Raw genomic sequence first — 19,529 nt, forward strand, 5'->3', positions numbered from 1 at the left:
TAGGGTTCTGTATAGGGGCTCTGAGGGCTTGGAAGCCCCCAGGAATCAGAGTGGCCACACAAAAATCCTCTGGAGGCCTCTATTCAGTGAGCCATTGAACACCAGCAGTCACAAATTCAGCCAGAACCACACTGTAAATCACAGTTAATTAAGAGTTCCTAGGGGATATTTTGTTTTTACCTAGCAAAGTTGTTTTGTTTTTCTAGTTGTTATAAGTTATAAGCATAGGAAGGCTACATATTGTTTTGTGAGTGTATTGAAGTTGATGCTGGAGCCCAGGGGTTGTTTCCCCCTTCTTTTGAAGAGGCTTCCCATTATTGAGTAGAAGAAGCACCGAACTAATTATAAATGGGTACTGAGCAATCCTGACTGTAATTGGCAACTATGGCCACAGGATGGCGATCTCAGCACACTGCTTCCAGCATTACTGGGTTTTCCAGCTGCGCATGGCCAGTCTGAGGAGGCCCTTCCTCGGAGGACAGGAGGTATCTGCCTCAGGGGGCTCAGGGAAGTCACCTGCATAGCACACAAGGGAAACACATACTTCTGGGGGGTTCAGGGCTGGGACTAGGGTAAGGCAAGTGAGGCATCTACGGTGCAAACTTTAAGGAGGCAGTGAGTGCCTCACCCTCGTCCCGGCCCTGGGTCTACTGAGCTGGGATGTGTATGTGAGTAGTGACATGGGCACTGGAGAATGGTCCCCAAGACCTTAGGAGAGAGGAAGATGCTTTTGCCATAGCTCTGGTCAGGTAGGGCCCTCCTAGCTGGGGCACTTAAGTCCCTTGTCTCCCCAAGAGGGTATGGCCAGGAAAATCAGATGTACTTTCTGGGAGGGAATTAAGAGGAATGGACAAGGTGCTCCCCATCCCGGATCCCACTCGAGTCAGAGGCAAGTGTGTGTGGCGAGCAGAGAGGCCAGCAGGGTGTGGCAGCTGAGCAGAGCGCTGGCCTGGAGGCCCCTATCCCGCCTGCAGCTCAGGCTTGCCCCAGCCTTTCATGGCTCCCACCGGATAGAGGAGGAACAGCTGTGCTCCAACAGAGGCATGAGACCCTGGCACCTGTGGCAGGTGGGTCTCTTCCCAGGGTCTAGGTCCTCGGTATCACTGGTGACACTGAGAAAAACAATGCAGGGGGCAGTGTGGCCCCTGGAAGCTGGGTGAGGAGAGCTGATTTGTGAAGAAAGCATGGGATGCCAGGTATACAGGTGGATGAAGAAATCAGCAAACATGTTGGTAAGTCTAAATCATCATTATGTATAAAAGAAATGAGTGTGATGAATTAAGGTGGGGTGTGAAGAACAGGGTGGAACTAAAATCACATACGACACAATAGCCAATACTGAACACAGTAATGTGCAACAAGAGTGGGGAGAATCAGAGCATTCCGACTCCTGGGTACTTGGGGCTTTAGCTCTGGATGAGCACTGTCCAATACAGATATATTGTCGGCCACACATGTAATTAAAACTTTTCTATCAGCCACCTCAAGAAAGAAGCAGAAATAAACTAAAAAATTAGTTTCATAATATATTTTATTTAATGCAATATATGCAAAATTTTATAATTTCAACATGTAATCAATATAAATATTATTATTGAAAGATTTTATATTCTTTTTATACTAGGTCTTCCAAAATATGGTGTGTAGTTTACATTTATAGTGCATCTCAATTTGGATGCTAAATTTCCATTGGAAATAGTTCATCTATATTTAGATTTCATAAAATTTAGAGTTGAAAGAGATGATTCACCTATCCAAATTGCTCCAAACATCTGTAAAAGCTTTTCAATAACTGTACTGTGTATCAATTTTTAAATTAAAATTTAAATTAATTAAAATAAAAATTTAATTGTTTGGTTGATCCCATTTCAAGCGCTCAATAGCCACAGGAGGCTAGTAGCCCTACTGTATTGCACAATGTAGCACTAGACATTTTAAAGTCAAGTATGCATGCTAAAATTTTACAAGTAACAAGTAAAGAACAGAGGTAGAATGTATAACTTCCAAACCAGTAGAGGGAGATAAAGACAAAAAAAACACAAAAAACCAAAAAAAACCTATTTAATAAATTCAGCAGGAGGAAGAAAGGGAGAAAAAAAAAACTTAAAAGGAAAATCATGGCAAATGGAAACCCCAAAGAAGAAGGTAAAAAATACGTATAAATCTATCAGTAATCATAGTAAATGTAAACAGGTTAAGCTTACATATTAAAAGGTAGAGATACTTGTTTGATTTTTAAAACATTATAACTATATGCCAAGATATACCTAAAACACAAGAACAGAGAAATATTGAAAATACACGAATTGAAAATGATGCACCAGCCAAAGAATAGCTAAAAGAAAACTTTGAAGTAATATTAATATGAGATAAGACATTGACAGATTAAGGAAAAGGGTCTATTGGGGATAAAGATTGTCAATATAAGATGATAAAAGAAACAAGTCACAGAGATGCGAAGGTCTTGAATCTATAAACACCTAGCAATAAAGCTTGGAAGTTAGAAAACAAGCAAACACAAACCTATGACATAATGAGGAGAATTTGACAAATTCACAACCTTAGTGGAAAACCTAGAGGTCATTCTGACCTACTCCATGAGTAAGCCATACAATTACTTCTACTTCCAAGGTACATGCAAATCCATCCTTTTCTCTCCATCCCCCCCATTATCCCCCTAGGCAGGCCACCACCATTTCTTTTTTTCTTTTTTCTTTTTTTTTTTTGGTTGCACCATGTGGCATGTGGGATCTTAGTTCCCAGACCAGGGATCGAACCCGCGTCCTGTGCAGTGGCAGTGCGGAGTCTTAACCGCTGGACAGCCAGGGAAGTCCCAGGCCACCACCATTTCTTGTCTGTCCTTATACAGGAACTTCCTTATTGGCTTCCACACATGTCCTGTTATCCCCAGGCTGTTCTTCATATAGCAGTAAAAAGTAAATTGGAAAAATATTTTACCATTAACATGCTTCCCATCATGCAAATCTCAAGTCCAAACTCCCCTCCAGATCTTAGAAGGGCCCCCCAGAGGGCCCCTTGCCTGTTTCTTCCACTTGTCCCCACACTCTCCACTCCCCACACACCTTGCCAGCATTATGCTCTGGGTGTACTGGCCACTTAACTCCTTTTCTGCCCCAGACCCTTTGCACCTGCTTCTCCCCCTTTTTGAAATTCTCCACACATAGTCTCTCAATAAACACTTTCAGTTTGTTGAATGAACAAATACATACTAACCTGTTAACATAGGGATTTTAAAAGTCCTTATTTAATAGCTGAGGCCCAGAAAGACTGAGTGTATTTTTCAATATAGCATATTTGGCTATAGGGATATAAACCTAGTGGTTCCAGCAAATCACCAGAGATGAGCTCTGGCTGGACCATTGTGGGCTACACACATGGTCCTGCATGCATCACTGTGTCCAGGGCAGAGAATAATTTTATCTAATGGGCCTTGGTCACGTGTCCATCCACTGCCAAGAGGTGAGATCAGCTCCAACCAAACCCATGGAGTGAGAATGCATGAAGAGAGGCTCCCTAAACAGCTATATTTGTAATAGCCTCAAACAGAAAACATTCAAGGTAAACAGGCAAATAGTTAAACTGTGGTCCATCTATGCCATGGAATCCTACTCAGCAATAAAAAAGGAAGAACAATTGATACACACAACAACATAGAAGGATCTCAAGGGTATTATGCTGAGAGAAAAAAGCCAATCTCAAAAGGTCAAATACTATATTATTCTATTTATATAACATTCTCAAAATGACAAGATTGTGTACATGGAAAGCAATTTAATGATTGCCAGGGGTTAGGGGATCAAGAGGGCAGGAGGTGGGTGTGATGAAATAATTCTGTATCTTGGTGGTTACAGAAATCAACACATGTGATAAAACATCATAGAATGATATCCATTGTACAAACATCAGTTTCCTGGTTTTGATACTGCACAAATTTACTTGAGATGTAGTCATTGGGGGAAACTGGGGAAAGGGCATGTGGGACCTCTCTGGATCATTTTTGCAACTTCCTGCAAATCTATTATCATTTCAAAACAAAAAGTTTAAAACATAGAATACAAAATAGTGAATACTCACTAAGAGCAACTATATACATTCCTAATTTATTATGTATGCGCATAGAAAGGTCTTCTTAGGATGTTAAAACTTTGCTAATATATATTATTTATCATACTTTTAAAGATTTCTCTAAAGATCAAAAGGCAAAACATATATGATAATTAGTGAATATAATTCCCCTTCTCCCATCAGGAGGTGGGACGTGATGCTGAGACATTTCTGCACATAGCCCCTAAGAAGCCTGTCAGCTTCACTTTCTCTCCCAGGAAGTCAGCTGCTCTGTTGTTAAAGGCATGTGTTAAAGTCCAACGAGTGATGAGAGGCCATGTGGGAAAAGAGAGGCTGCCAGGAGCACTGAGGCACCAGTCGTGTGAATAAAGCTTCCTGGATATTCCAGCCCCTCCCAGCCCCCAGGTGAATGCAGGTGGCGGCTCCCAGCCCACACTAAGTGGAGCAGAACTGCCCAGCTGAGCCCTGCCTGCTTCCTGTCCCACGGAATTGTGAGACGCAATACACAGCTGTTATTTTAAGCCATTATATTTTTTCATACACCAGTAGATATCTGAGACACTCTTTGATAAAACTTGGAGAAATTAGAAAATTAAACGTTTGATTGAGCACCTACTGTTTGCCAGGTTCTGTGCTTGGGGCAGGGGCTACAGAATGAATAAGAAAGAGTCCCTGACTCAAGAGCTCACAGACTGGAAAAGCAAGGAGGCAACTCTAACAGTGATTTGCAGAATGGATGAGCAGGGGGGCAAGTGTAGGGCGTTGCAGGGGGCAGGGGAGGAGAAAGAATTCTATCCCAGAAAGGCAGGAACCAGGATAAGATGTCTCTTCCTGTTGCTTCATCCAGCAATAACTACTAGGGGCATTTTGTGATATTTCCCTCTAGTATCTTATGTGGGTGGATTTTGCCATAGATGCAGTAACGATGGTGATTATAGATAACGTCAAAGACTTACCATGTGCCAGGTGCTGTGAATCGCCATTGTTGTCCTCACAACCACCCACGAAGAAGGGTATTGCTAGGGTCCCTGTACCAATGAGAAAGTTGAGGCTTAAAGAACTGAAGTTAGTTGCCCAAGGCAGCTAACGAGGGACAGAGGCAGGACTCAAACCCAGGTGCTCTGATCCCAGAGCAGGTGCTCACAGCCATGATGCTGCTAATCTGCTTTTTAACTGAACATTATAAATCAAGCATTTCTTCACGGTGTTAAAAATAACATCTGAAATGGCATATTAATGACTGTATAATAGGTTATTTTAAAGTCTTCTGAAATTGAACATTTCACATTATTTCCAACATGCAGAGAGTGCATTTTCACACAAAGATTTGCTTTTGCATTTATGTCCCCCCATCATTCCATTATTTTAAAAAAGATTTGAGGCCAATATGAAACAAGCCTTTTCTGAATAGTGGGTCATTTCCTTAGGATAGATTCACAGAAGGGTAAATAAAATACTTTAAGTTTGGGGTTTCCTGAAAGGAATGTCTGGAAGAAAAGGGCAAGCTCTGTGGGTCATAGTCACATCCATCCATATTTGGAGCAATCATTCCCACATTTCATGGCTCTCTAGAAGCACAGAGAGGTGCTTCTGCAGAGGAACCAGCCATAATGAGCTGTAATGAAACTGCCTGTCAGTGTTCCCTCAGAACTTGAAGTGAACCTGTGGCTGAGGTTTGAGAATTCAAATGTGCTCTCTGGGCTGGTACCTCAGTGGGTGTAAGCAGAAAGCAGAAGTGGCCTGCCTCTCCGCCTCTTCCCCATACTTCAGAATCAGGCCAGTCTCTGCATTGGCTCTGGTGCTGGCAGCTTCCCAGGGTCTCTGGGGGAGCCTGGCAGTGGGTGACCATGGGTTGTTTGGGCCACAGGTTCTATTGGTAGTTGATGGTGGGGCTGGGGACACCTCCCTTCAGGAGCAAGCACTGCCACTGTGCCTGCACATCCTCACAGACGCCCCAACAGGCTGAGGGGCAGGGATGAGCAGCCCCTTTTTAGAGATGTGAAGGTGAAGGCTCAGAGAGGCGTGACCCGCCCTGTCAGCACTGCTGTTTCCCAGCTCTTCTCCCCTGTCCTCCATGAAGAGCCCTGGCTGTCCTTCTAATGATTCCTACAGCCCCTGGGACCACACTGGCCCTGGAGCATGGGAGGAGGAGGCGTTTCTCTCCATTTCCTCCTAGTTTCTTTCTTTCTTTCTTTCTTTTTTTTTTTTTTTTTTTTTTTTTTTTTTGCGGTACGTGGGCCTGTCACTGTTGTGGCCTCTCCCGTTGCGGAGCACAGGCTCCGGACGTGCAGGCTCAGCGGCCATGGCTCACGGGCCTAGCCGCTCCGCAGCATGTGGGATCTTCCCGGACCGGGGCACGAACCCGCGTCCCCTGCATCAGCAGGCAGACTCTCAACCACTGCGCCACCAGGGAAGCCCGTCCTCCTAGTTTCTTATGTGATGTAATGGTAGTATCAGCAAGCCTCTGAGACAGTGGTGTGCTGGTAAATGCTTAACAGTTGGTTCTCAAAAAATGCATCCATCTATCCATCTGCCTAAGTTTATTATAAATTTTACTGATGTAAAGTATGTGTAGCACATAATTCACAAATAAGAAGAAAAACATTCAATTTTCTGTTGCAAATTCCATACAGCCAATTGATTCTTATATAATACTTTTATTAATTTTTGCCAAACTCTTGACTCTGTAGCCAACCTATATAGTCTCAATTTAGCCAAGATTTGACAAATGGAGTTGCATCCTAATCCACAAGGCTTTACCCAATAATTTATAGTCATTAAATCTAATATGTAATCTACTGTTAAACTATTTCTCACCCTCAAACAGATTATATTCCTTAAACTGAAACAATTTTCAGCTTTAGCACTATGTATGTGAGAACTTTACTCCATTGTCAGCATTCTGAGTGACTTTGCTGAATTGGATAATCATTTTCAGACACTGGAAAAATATTTCCTCAAGTTTTTTGGTGCTATTCACAACGTGATGGGTATAGACCCAGCACAATTTAAATTTAATCTGCATTAATAACACTTTCTCCACTATTTAAGTCTAGTCAACGAAACAATAATTTAAGCACTTGTCTGTAGCATTTTCCAGTTTCCATGATGTAAATTCTCCCACCATGGTCAATTTCAAAGTACTGGCCTGACGTCACTAAATGCAGAGTTGGGAGCTGTGCATCAGGGCACCATTATAGGGCTTGTCCACCACACAGATGCATTAGGTACTGGTGACCTCAACAGCACAAGAGCAAAATGTAACAAAATGAGTTGATTTTAAGTACTTATTACCTTTGTTTTAAATATGATTTGTTTATTGATAAGTTTATATAACATATAATTTAACTTGAAAGTTTAATGACACAGGAGTATTTTTCTTCTCTCTGAGTCAATCATGTTTCTTGGTTCTACAGTGAATATTATGATTGAAACCACCATATCATCAATGTTGTTTATTTGTTTTCTAGTTTTTAGAGTCAACATATTGACAAAGCAAGTAAGAGACTTTTAGTTAATGAACACAAACATTTTAAACCACAATGACAGGAAAACAATAATATAAGAAACAAAGATAGGTGGAGGAGAGAATAAGGAAGAATAAACTAAGGTAGTATCCTTGTCTTGCAGAGTAGCAAATACTGTCTTAATTTAGTACATAGAAAAGTAAATATACTGTTTAAAGTCAGAAAGGCAATTACTAGAAAGAATTATAAAAATACAATGAACAAAGCTGGGAAGGCAACATTTGGAGGAATAAAATAAAAATATAATTACAAATCAGGAAGGAGTGTGGGAGAGGAAGGAGAAAATAGTGTAAGCATGCTAATTTTCTTATTTTTCATGTCTGCAGGTCTAAAGGTACCATCTAAAATTAATCCTAAAGTAGAAGTCTTAATGTTGTAATGGTAACCATCAGAAGATCTAAAAGCAATCGCTTTTAGTGATTATTTGGGCAGAGGGGAGAATGATCATGGACAAAGGGGAGCTACTTTTTATGTTCTTATAAACTGAATTTTATTTCCATGTGTAGTTATAATTTTATAAGAAAAAAAAAGAAAACATAAGTACTGTTAAAAAAGCAACTTCTGGGCTTCCCTGGTGGCGCAGTGGTTGAGAATCTGCCTGCTAATACAGGGGACACGGGTTCGAGCCCTGGTCTGGGAAGATCCCACATGCCGCGGAGCAACTAGGCCCGTGAGCCACAACTACTGAGCCTGTGCGTCTGGAGCCTGTGCTCCACAACAAGAGAGGCCGCGACAGTGAGAGGCCCGCGCACCGCGATGAAGAGAGTGGCACCCGCTTGCCACAACTAGAGAAAGCCCTCGCACAGAAACAAAGACCCACCACAGCCAAAAATAAATAAATAAACAAATGTGGGGTTAAAAAACAAAACAACAAAAAAAAAAACCCAGCTTCTTCTCTAAAAAGTTATAAAAAAAAAAAAAAAAAGCAACTTCTGCTTCCTCTGGTCTAGACCGCATATACTTTGCAGTAATCCCTTTTACAGTGTAGTTTGCTTTCAACCACATGTGCAAACATCCTGAAAGTCCTGCAGTCACATTTAATCCCTCTTTCCAGTTCCCATGGCCTCCACCTTCGCCCTCCAGCCAGGGGGATTTGCTAGTTACACAGGGGAGTGCCCACGTTTTGTGCTTGTCTACACCACACCTATTCATAATGTGCTAAACATTGCACTTGGCCATATGGTGCATTCTTACTATCTATTCCTCATTACCCTAAATTTATGTGAATGGAAAGGAAGGCCCAAGGCAGTTAGATGCCTTAATCAGAGTCCTACAGTTTAGTGGCTTAATTTGGCAGGTTCCTTTTCTCCACAGTGAAGGATTAAGACAGTTAAGGTAAGATAATATCATCCAGGGCATCATCCCTTCTCCCCATCCAGGAAATGCAGTGCTTCCCCAAATAAGAAGTCCAGGCCTCAGGCTCCCACCTTAGAGAACCTCAGGGCTCACGGTCCCCTCAGCAGGGGGCAGCATGCAGCCTGGAGAGGGGGGTTTTCTTCCCAGCAATTGAGGGGCAGGGCCGTGTGGGGGAGGAAACCCCCTCTCTCATCTGTCCCTTGAGGTCCCTCGAACTGTACTCTGCAGAGAGTAAAGGATGTGCCCCCAAGTAGGGCCCTGGTGGGAAGGGGAGGGTGGCCTGACCTGCCAGCTTTACACACGTATTCTATTTAATTCTCATTAACACACAATCGGTATGAAACAGCTGTAACTGTCTTCATTTTCAGATGAGGAAACAGTCTCAGTGCACTTAAGGAATGTGCCCGAGATCACCTTTTCCCTCCTGCTCTCCCCCACCCGGCCCCCAGCAAGGTGTGGCCGGTCCTTGAGCTGTCCCTTCCTCTGCCAGGCCTCCTGGCTGCTGGGAATGATGCTCCCGGAAGGGAGAGGACAGGGTCCACATGAGCTCAGAGCCTCTGTTGGGAAATGTGGCCTCCCTGCTCCTGCTGATGTTGGGAGCTCACGTTGATCTCTTCCGCACCATCTTTTTCTGCAGGGCACATCCGGGAGCTGCGCCTGAGTGGAGGCCCACAGGGGTCACAGGCCAGCTGGCAAGGTGGCTGCTGAAGTGTGGAGCCAGCCCCACCTGCAGTCCCCCCCCGCCCACCTGCTTCCACTGTAACTGAAAGCTGCTGTCTGCAGGGGGGTGTGCCAGAGCAAAGGGGCCCCCAGGACGGCTGTGGAAGCGTTGGGCTCTGCACCCTGTTGCAGAGGACCTAGGACCCGAGGAATGGCCCTGGGATGTGGAAGAGGGTGCTTCCCTTCCCATACATCATCTCATCCATCTTGGCAGGAGCTTGGCAGGAGGGAGGCTCCTCCACAGGGAGTCATCTGACCTTGACCAAGTTCACACCTCCAAGAACGGAAGCTTGGCCACCCTGCTCTTTCTGCTCCACCACCTTGCTGTTCTCAGGGGGAACACTGCTAACCTCACCCAGCCCTTCTGAACCCACCAACCTCAGCCTCCCAGGCCCTGGGGTCCCTCTCCCCTTCTCCAGAGTCAAACATGACAACATCTCACTCAGCATCTCCTCCAGCTCAAGAAGAGGACATGCATAGCTGTCTGGCAGTGACTGGCTGCAGGACGACCTCTTTGGGGCATGAGCATCTGGCTGGGCTGGGGGCAGTAAGGATCACTGATGAGACAGCCTTCCCTACCCAGCCCCCATATGGCTGCAGCCAGGCAGGCAGTTTGCTCAATGTGAGCTGGGCGGGCATTCCTGCCACCAGTGATCGTTCTGACTGGGGGACTGACCCAGTGACCCACAGTGACCTAATCACAGTCACTTCCCAGGTCCCATCCAGTCCACATTTGGTTGGTCCAAGTGTCCGCTGATCCAAATGGAGATGGAGAGTAGAGAGCATCTCTGTCTGTGAGGCTGGACCTCACACGAGGGAGGACACTCTGGAGCCGTGCGGGACCGTGTTCTGCTGTGAGTGCTGCGAGCCTGGGAGGGAGCTGGCCAGAGTCCGACATGTGGAAAGATGCAGAGAGCAGGGAGCAAGAGGCCAGCACCTCCTGCTCACGAAGGCCAAGCCAGTCACTTGTGTTCTGTGCCTCCCACCAAAAACCTACCCAGTAAGGCATGCAGGAGAAGCACCAAGAGTCCAGCTAGCTGGGAGAGGGGAGATGGGGGTGTCAAGGACACACCTCCTGTCCAGACCCTTCCTGAGTCTTCACTAAGGACAGCAAACAACAGGCTTGTGTCCAGAAACTGTCTTCATCCTCTGCCCCAGCCTCCCTCCAAGATGTCGAAGCCACGGTGCCCAGACATCAGTGCCAGTGTGCGCTGTCCTCACTTCATTTAGCATTTGCTCAGGGAGTCAGTCCTAGTTCTCAGCCTGAGGGTGCATATCAGAGCCTTGGGTGCTACTGTGCCTAATTCATTCTCCTGGTCACCACCCGGGAATGCTCAACACAGCTGCATCCAGCGCTTCCCATGAAACCTGCGCTGGGAACGCTGGCCTCCTGCACATTCCCGGTGGGCCTCCACCACCCTTCCCTCAGTGTGTCTCCCCGTTCCTGCCCATCTGCTTCTTGGCCCCCCTCCAGCGCCATGCCCTGGCACTCTCTGTCCTCTCGGTGATGGGGGAGGTATTGCTGACTACTTCAAGGTGCTTAGTGCTTTACTCTCAGGTTGCCTAGATACTCTCCCGTGTTTTCTCCTAAGAGCATTATAGTTTTAGATTTTTCATTTCAATCTAAGAAGCACCTTGATTTTGTGTGTGTGGTGTGAGGTAGGACTTGAGACTGATTTATTTTCATCATGGAGATCCATGTTGTTTCAGCACCATTCCTTGAAAAGGCTTTGTGTCTCATGAATCTTTTCAAAAAATCATTTCTTCACCTTCCTTATCGCCAGAAGCTGCAATCCACTCCACTTCCAAGCCTGCTTCTCCCGATATTCTCACTCTGGTCCCATGAGATCTCCCCCCACGCCAAAAATCTTTAGGGAGGATCTAATTTCTATCAGTGCCACACCAATGGTGTGAAGGCATAAAGGAGCTCGGAATTAAACTGAAGTTTCAGCTGTCTATTCCTACTTCCCCAAAATAAAACCGTTTTGGCACGACAGGTGTGTGGCTCTGCATGGTAGCTGAGATCTGTATGGGGTGTGTGTGATGTCTGTGAGCTCCCCAAAGACAGACTGGATCTTATCACCCCAGGCATCTTGCACAGTGTCAGTCATATGATAGTGCTGAGGAGATGGAAGTGGAATAAATGGAAGTGCCAATCGTGAGAGGCCTTAACCAATGTCTTACAGAAGCTCACATCCACAGTGATGCAGTATCTTCTCATCCACCAAAGATAAGTAAGCTTACATTTGCAGCGACATGGATGGAACTAGAGATTGTCATACTAAGTGAAGTAAGTCAGAAAGAGAAAGATAAATACCATATGATATCACTTATATGTGGAATCTAAAATATGACACAAATGAACCTGCCTATGAAACAGAAACAGACTTACAGACACAGAGAACAGACTTGTGATTGCCAAGAGGGAGGGGAGTGGGGGTGGGATGGATTGGGAGTTTGGAATTGGCAAATGAAAACTATTATATATAGAATGGATAAACAAGATCCTACTGTATAACACAGGGAACTATATTCAATATCCTGTGATAAACCATAATGGAAAAGAATATTTAAAAATGTATATATATATATATATGTACAACTGAATCACTTTGCTGTACAGCAGAAATTAATACAACATTGTATTGTTGTATTAATCAACTATTCTTCAATGAAAAAAATTTTTTTAAAAAGAAAGATAAGTAAGCTTAGCCTAAAAGTTGTTGAAAGGTTTGAAAGCTCCTTGGGGAAGGCATTCTTACCTATTATTTGTGCCTGCAGAACCCAGCTTAGGACTTGGTCCTAGCAAATCATTATGCTGATTGAAGTGGGTTGAATAGCCTGCATTTAACTGAATGGTAGCTTATGATTCTTCTTTATCTTTTGATGGGCTCCTTTTGAGTTTTATGTCAGTACTACCAACTGGAGTTGTAGATTCCAACCTCCAGGTAGTTTTGAAAATTAGGAAAGTATTTGCCCATTTGTAGTTTTCCAATCTTCTCTCCCTTCTCCAAGTCTCCCCTTGTCACCAGCCATAGCTAGTATTGTTCCTGTGGGCTCCAGGTGTCCTGTGGAAGTATTTTCCAGTTGCTCCAGGACTCATACCCTTCATCTCTGAGGAAATACAATTTGCTGGTTGGATTCCCTCTGTTTTTCTGGAGTTCATCATATTCCTCACAGGGAATGTGTAAATACAGCTAGTTCCAAGGAAGTTGCTTTCTCTCCAGGTTAAAAAAAAAAAAACACCCCCCTGCTATGTAAATAGTCTTCCTTCTTCTTGATCCCAAACTTGGTGTAAAAAATACATTGTAATAATGAAATAGGAGAGTGTTTAGGATGAATTAAGTGAAAAAAAAAACAGGTTATGAAGTAGAATTTGTGGCATGATTTTAAATTTATTAAGAAAAAGTTAAGATCAAAGAAATATACTTCGCTAAACATGGATAAAAAGAATGTAATGCTGTTCTCAGCATGGCTATTGCTTAGCTGTTTAGGGTATTTAGAGTATTAATAATTTTTATTTTATTCTCTATTTCTTATACATTTTTATCATGCATAAAATTAACATGAATTATTTTAAAAGTCAGAAAAATATCATTAACTTTTTTTGTGCATTGTTTGGAGTATAGATTATGTCTCTGAAGAGAGTATGGCAGAGACTGGTAGCCTACCAAAATGCATTTTCCCTAATAATAGGTTAAGGCTGACACGTGACTGGCTGCATGTCCCAGCCTTTCTTGACATTAGATATGGCCATGCACTTAAAATGGAATGTGAGCCAAAGAGATACGTGCCACCTATAGGGTGGGCTTTTATGTGTGGAGATGTGCTTTGTCCTCTCCCTTTCTCCTTTTGCTGATTGGATGCAGATGACAACAACACTCTAAGGGACAAAGGAGTTTGTGTTCCTGAATCATTATATTGGCGAATCACCTGTCTACTTGAACAATTGTTGTAGGAAATCATCCTAACAGAAGTTTGCCTTATTCATCTCTGTTTCTCGAGGATCTAGCTGGGATCTGGCCCAGAATAGATGCTCAGTGTGAGTCTGTTAATTAGAACTGAACTCTGACTCTCCTGACATCTTCGTCACAAAGCTATAAATAAAATACCACAATTTTGTTATTACTTAGTTAATAAAGTATTATTTCATACAAAATGTGACAAGCTTGCAATAGCATGTTTCCATTCACTCCTTCATCTTCTGTGCAATTGTTGTCATATATGTTTCATCTACAACGTACATGAACTGGGGATGGTATAAACTCCAAAGTACAGTGTTACACTTTTTGCTTTAAGTAGTTATAGTTTTTTGAAGAAATTAAGATAAGAAGAAGTACATAGTTTGTTTATATTTGCTCACATATTAGCCATTAATAGTGTTCTTCTTTCCTTTCTGTAGATTCATGTTACCATCTGGAGTCTTTAGCCTCAAAAACTTCCTTTAGAATTTCTTGTAGTGCAAGTCTTCTGGAGATGAATGATGTCAACTGTCATTAATCTGCAAATAACTTTGTTTCATCCTCAGTTTTTCAAGGATAATTGGGTTAACAATTTTTTTTCTTCTGGTACGCTAGAGATATCTTTCCATTGTCTTACGATTTCCATTGTTTCTGATAAAACATCTGCCTAATTTTGTTTTTGTTCCCTAGTATGTAATTTCTTTTCTCTTACTGTTAAGAAAATATTTTATTTCTGATTTTCAGGAGCTTGACCATGATCTGCCTAAGTGTGGTTTTCTATCCATTTTGTTCTTCCTGGAGTTTACTAAGCTTATTTTATCTGCAATTTGCTGTTTTTCAACAAACTTTGAAATTTTCAAATATTTTTCTTCAAATATTTTTTTCTGTTCTCTTCTCTCTCTTCTTTCTCTCTGGGACTCCAGATACACATATATTATACCATTTGATATTGTCCCAAAGGCAACTGAGTGTGTGTTTGTTTTTCTTCAATCTTTTTTCTCTCTGTCCTTCAGATTGAATAATTTCTGTTCATCAGTCTTCAAGTTCATTAACTTTTTTTTTTAATTTGCACTCACTGGTCTGCTGTTTGGCTATTAGTAGAATTTTCATTGCAGATATGCTTTTCACTTCCAGAATTTACATCCAAATCTTCTTATACTTTCCATTTACTTCCTGAAATTTCCCACCTTTCAATTATAATGGCTATCTCTTCTTTTAGGTCCTTGAATATATTTCCAATAGCTGCTTTACAGTCCTTGTGTGATAATTCCAACATCTGGTTCATCTTGGGATATATTCCTATGGATAGTTATTTTTCTTCTTATGAGTCACATTTTTCTGTTCTTTCAGATTTCTACTAATTTTAGTTGTATGCTGCACAGTGTGGATGCCACATTGAAGGGATGCTGCATTATGTTTTCTTCCTTTAAAGGATGATGTGCTTTTTCCTGGTTGACAGTTAAATTACTGGAATATCCTTTTGGTTCTGCCAGGCTTTTATTCTTTGTTAGGGCTGTTTTGTTTCAAGTTTGAACTTGTTCTAGTTCATGGCTCCTACTCTAGGCTGTAGTTCTTATTCCTCAGGTTTGGCTTTTCTGGGGTGTAAGATGAAATACCAAGATGCTCAGGGAGGTCTCTCCACTCTGGATGGTATGGAACTCTAACACTGTGAACAGTGCCCAATCTCTATTACCTCAGTTCTCAGCCTTGGAGCAGGTGATCTCTGCTAGGTTTCTTGGGGTCTTACCCCATGCATGTATAGGCAACCCTCGGCCAAGGACACACACAATGAATTCCCACAAAACACACCCTTCTCAGGCCCCTGCCCTGAAAATTCTGGCCTCTTAAGAAACTTGGAGCTCTCTGACTTACACCTTTTTAGTTCAAGGATATTACTGCCCCTGGGGCTCCACCTCCCTGTACCATGGCAGGAAAACACCTATAAGAAGAAAGCCAGGGCAGCTGTGGGGCTCACCTTGTGTGTTTTTCTTATCTCAAGGATCAGTCTTATGCTGCCTGCTACTCAATGCCTGAAAACAATTGTCTCATATATTTGTCTTTTTTAGAGTTTCCTTCAGTGGGAGGTTATCTCCTGTCATAACTGGAAGCAGAAGTATAATTGCTATTTTTAGATAATTTAAAAAAATTACAAAATCTCACATTTCCCCTCAACAAAAATATATATTTACATGAGCAGTTCATAGTTGTCCTGGCAGCTTCAGTGTCTTAGCATGGTCAACTCTCTCAATAATAATAATTCACATTTGTACAGACATTTTTAGCATTTAAAAATCCTCTTGCAAATATTAATTTGTTCCTTACAACATTGCATTTGTCTCATTCTACAAATAAGGACCAGACTTAAAGATGTTAATTCCTTTTGGGCAGTAATGAGAATTGCAACCCAGATTTTCCACCCAGGAGTGCAGACTCTGCTAACCTATCATTTTAGTCAACAAATCAGGTACCTCCGTAGGAAGAGTCTTGCACCAGATGCTGAGAAAATTAACATATTTCTCTATAATGTACACACTATAGTACAGTGGTTCTGGAATATAGTATAACCAGGAGCTTAATTTGTGGCTCTAAAAAAATTGGAGCCCATTCTGGCTTGACAAGGTGATACTTGCATACACTTCTTGCATGTCTCAAGGTGATCTGTGTGCAGAACCCTTCCAGTTTCCATTCTAGCTTCTTTTCTACCCATGAACGGTGGAATGAGAAATGAGAATTTGATCACGGATGTTGGTACCTCTGACTACTGTTGGGGAGTGGGTGTGGGGTCAACGTGGGCATGTGACGAGGTCTTAAGCTGGACAGGTCTCCTAGGTTGACTGCTATCTACTGGCAAGTTTGCACTGGCAAGAGTTGAGATATTACTACAAATGTTTTCATCCTTTGAATCAGTCTCAGAGCCTTTGGCCTCCCATAAAAGATGACGTTGCTTCTCACTTATAGTTACTCATAAACGGTCAGTTGATTGTGAGCTAGAAACAGGTGATGAGCTAGCTTTAAGGATCAGGCATTTGTGCCAACCACTGCTCTTGCTCACGTGGCACAGGGAGACATTGTGTTTGAATGGACATGCTGGCTGGTCCTACATGGATGATGCTATGGAGAGATGATATGAAATGCCCACTGATCTTAAGGGACTCCCTTCTCTTTTTTTTGCTGTTATTGTTTTTTTTTCCTTTTTTAAATTGAAGTATAGTTGATTTACAGTATCGTGTTAGTTTCAGGTGTGCAGCACAGCAATTCATTTATATATATATATATATATATATATATACATATACATTTTGTATACATATATATAGAGAGATATATATCTTCTTTTTCAGATTCTTTTCCCTTATGGGTTATTACAAAATATCGAGTATAGTTCCCTGTGCTTTACCAGAGGCTCAGAGAGGAGAGGTGAGGCCAAGGAAAGGAGGAAAGTCCAGCCAGATAGTCCAGGGCTGAGTGAACTCTGCATCCACTCTTACTAGTTTTTCCTCTTTGCCCTCAGCCCCGCCCAGCACTGCTTGACCATACTGCCCTAAGCGGCTTTTCTACAGGGCCCGGGTCACCCACCAGAACTCAGGCAGCTCTGCTGATGGCTGGGAAGTGGGCAGAATCAGGCATCTGTCGACTCTCCACTTCTGCTTTCTCCAGGAAATGAGCAGAAACCCAGCTCAAGTGATTCATAGTGAAACATCGTTAAAGACTGAAGATTCTGGGCTCTGTCCTCTTCCCCTAAGCCTGAGGGGCTGTGGCTGGTTATGGGGGCGCCCATGCCATCTGACGTCTCTAGGCCCTGACAGACATACTCCAGGTAGGTCACCTTGCTCTTGGCCACACTAGGTCAGCCCAGAGGTGGGCATGGGGGTCCTGTCTTCCAGGGCAGGCTGACTGGCCGCCTCCTGGAAAGCTGAGCATGGGAGCACATGTGACCACCAGTGCCTGATCGGGGTTTGTGGGTGTGGGAGAGGAGGTAAGCTGAGGAGCAGGAAGTATGTGCAGGGCAGGTGGCACATGTGCTCAGGGCCTCTCTGATGTCTGGGTCTGCTGGGGTATCCCACTCTTGGGGTGTCTCAGTGTTGGGGTGTTTGTCACTGTTGGGCTTTGCTGAGCCAGGCCAGGCTCTGGCACTCTTCCTCATCCTCCTCCTACTTCAGGTCAAGCCCCTTCTCATGGTTCTGTTAAGGAAAGTGACCTGCCACACCTAGCAGAGGCTGGACACGGGCCCGAGTCTGCCAACTGTCCAGGGGTGGAGAGAGGGGCTGGCCGTGAGACTCCCCTGCCCACCCACCATGTGGGCCTCTGAAGGGTCCCAAACAGAGAGGGCCACTTCAGACTGGTCACCAAGAGATCTGGCTCCTTCCTGGCCCTGTGGTCACTGCTGGGCGTCTGGTAAGTAGGCACCCCTTGGGGCCATCCTTTCCTCGTCCGAATTACCACGTCAAACCTTAGCAACATCAATAGTTTTGAATCAGCAGGCCCACTGGTTTCAAGAATTAGCTCTTTTCTCCCCGCCTAAAATTGCACCTTATAGAACACAGAACCAGTCCTTCATCCCAACCTCTCTGAAGCATGAGGAGCTAATCTGGTAACTAAGGAGTTCGTGTGTTACCTTTTCTATGGAAGGTTTCAATTTTAATATGATTTTCTGCGTAGTCATCCATTTAATTGTTCAACAAACATTTATTGAGAGCCACTTCCTGCCAGGCACTGCTAAAGACGGCTGGGTCAGTGGTCAGGGGAGGGTGGTGCCCAGTGCCACAGGCTCCAGTGGGCTGGAGAGCAGAGGGTAGGGAGTACAGGTCAGGAAGCCCGGGAAAGCACATGTCTTCTGAGTGGAGGCCTGAAGGAAGGGAGGGCCTGAGCCATGTGTGTTTCTGAGAAGCTTTCCTGGCAGGGGGAACTGAGAGGGTCAAGGTGCAGAGGAGGAGGCCTGGTGGAGACCAAGGTGGCAGAGAAAGCTGAGGAGTGTGCCAGGTGACCTGGCCAGAGAGGGCTGGGGATGAGTCAGGTCAGGGAGGGCCTTCCTGTCCAGTGTGAGGACCTGGGCTGTAGTCCCCCAGACTTGGGAAGTTTTGAAATATTGAGTAGATAGAGAAGAAAATTTAGGAAAAGTGTATAGGGTATAAGGAATAAAAATTGCATAAGCCCTGCGTGCTGTCAACTTAGTGTTGTTTTAAAGGTCATCAGCATCTTTGAAGTCATCTGTGTGCTCAACCTTCTCTGTCTCTTCAGAGCTGTTGATATGAATTTTGGGTTTATTGTTCTTTTGCCTTTCCTTATAATTCAACCTCGTATATTTAAATTGCTAAATATGTTATTTGGTTTTGCATGGTTTTGACCTTTGTAAATAGCAATGAAATATTCTTTGAAGACTTGCTGAATTGCCTCAGAATTATGTTTCTGATATTCCTTCATACTGTTGCATGTGCCTCTAATTCATTCATGGTTATTGCTGGATAGTATTCTGTTATACATGAATATACCTCAGTATATACTCTCCCAATATACTGCCAGTGGGCACTTGGGATATTTCTAGGTGTTTTTTTTTTTTTTCTATTATGAGCTGCTAGGTGCTGTTAGCACTTGTAAGTACTAGTGGGACTCTCCTTGTACATATATCCTGGGGCGTGTGTGCAAGAATTCCCTAGGGTGTATATATCCTAGAAGTAGAATTGGTAGGTAGTAGGGTATATAAATCTTCAGCCTTATTGGATGATATCAAAACTTTTTCCAAGCCAGTCGTACCACGTTACCCACTCATCAGCAATATGTAAAAGTTTCCGTTGCTCTATATCTTCACCAACATTTGATCTTGTTAGAGCTTTATACCAATTCAGTGCAAATGAAAAGCCATCTATGTTCTGAATTTGTA

The 19,529-nt window shown here is 43.4% G+C and overlaps 1 protein-coding gene across 1 annotated transcript in view; it reads left to right on the top strand.

Annotated features, from left to right (window-relative positions):
- Positions 1 to 17,292: 17,292 nt before the first annotated feature.
- The window catches only part of WDFY4 (WDFY family member 4), a 294,420-nt gene continuing 292,183 nt past the window's right edge, over positions 17,293 to 19,529 (top strand). The window contains exon 1 of the mRNA XM_082637674.1: positions 17,293 to 17,468. The gene's annotated coding sequence lies outside the window, so the exon portion shown is untranslated. The remainder of the gene's footprint in view (positions 17,469 to 19,529) is intronic.

This window comes from Mesoplodon mirus (assembly GCF_964341445.2).
Source record: "Mesoplodon mirus genome assembly, chromosome: 2".
Classification (NCBI taxonomy): domain Eukaryota; kingdom Metazoa; phylum Chordata; class Mammalia; order Artiodactyla; family Ziphiidae; genus Mesoplodon; species Mesoplodon mirus.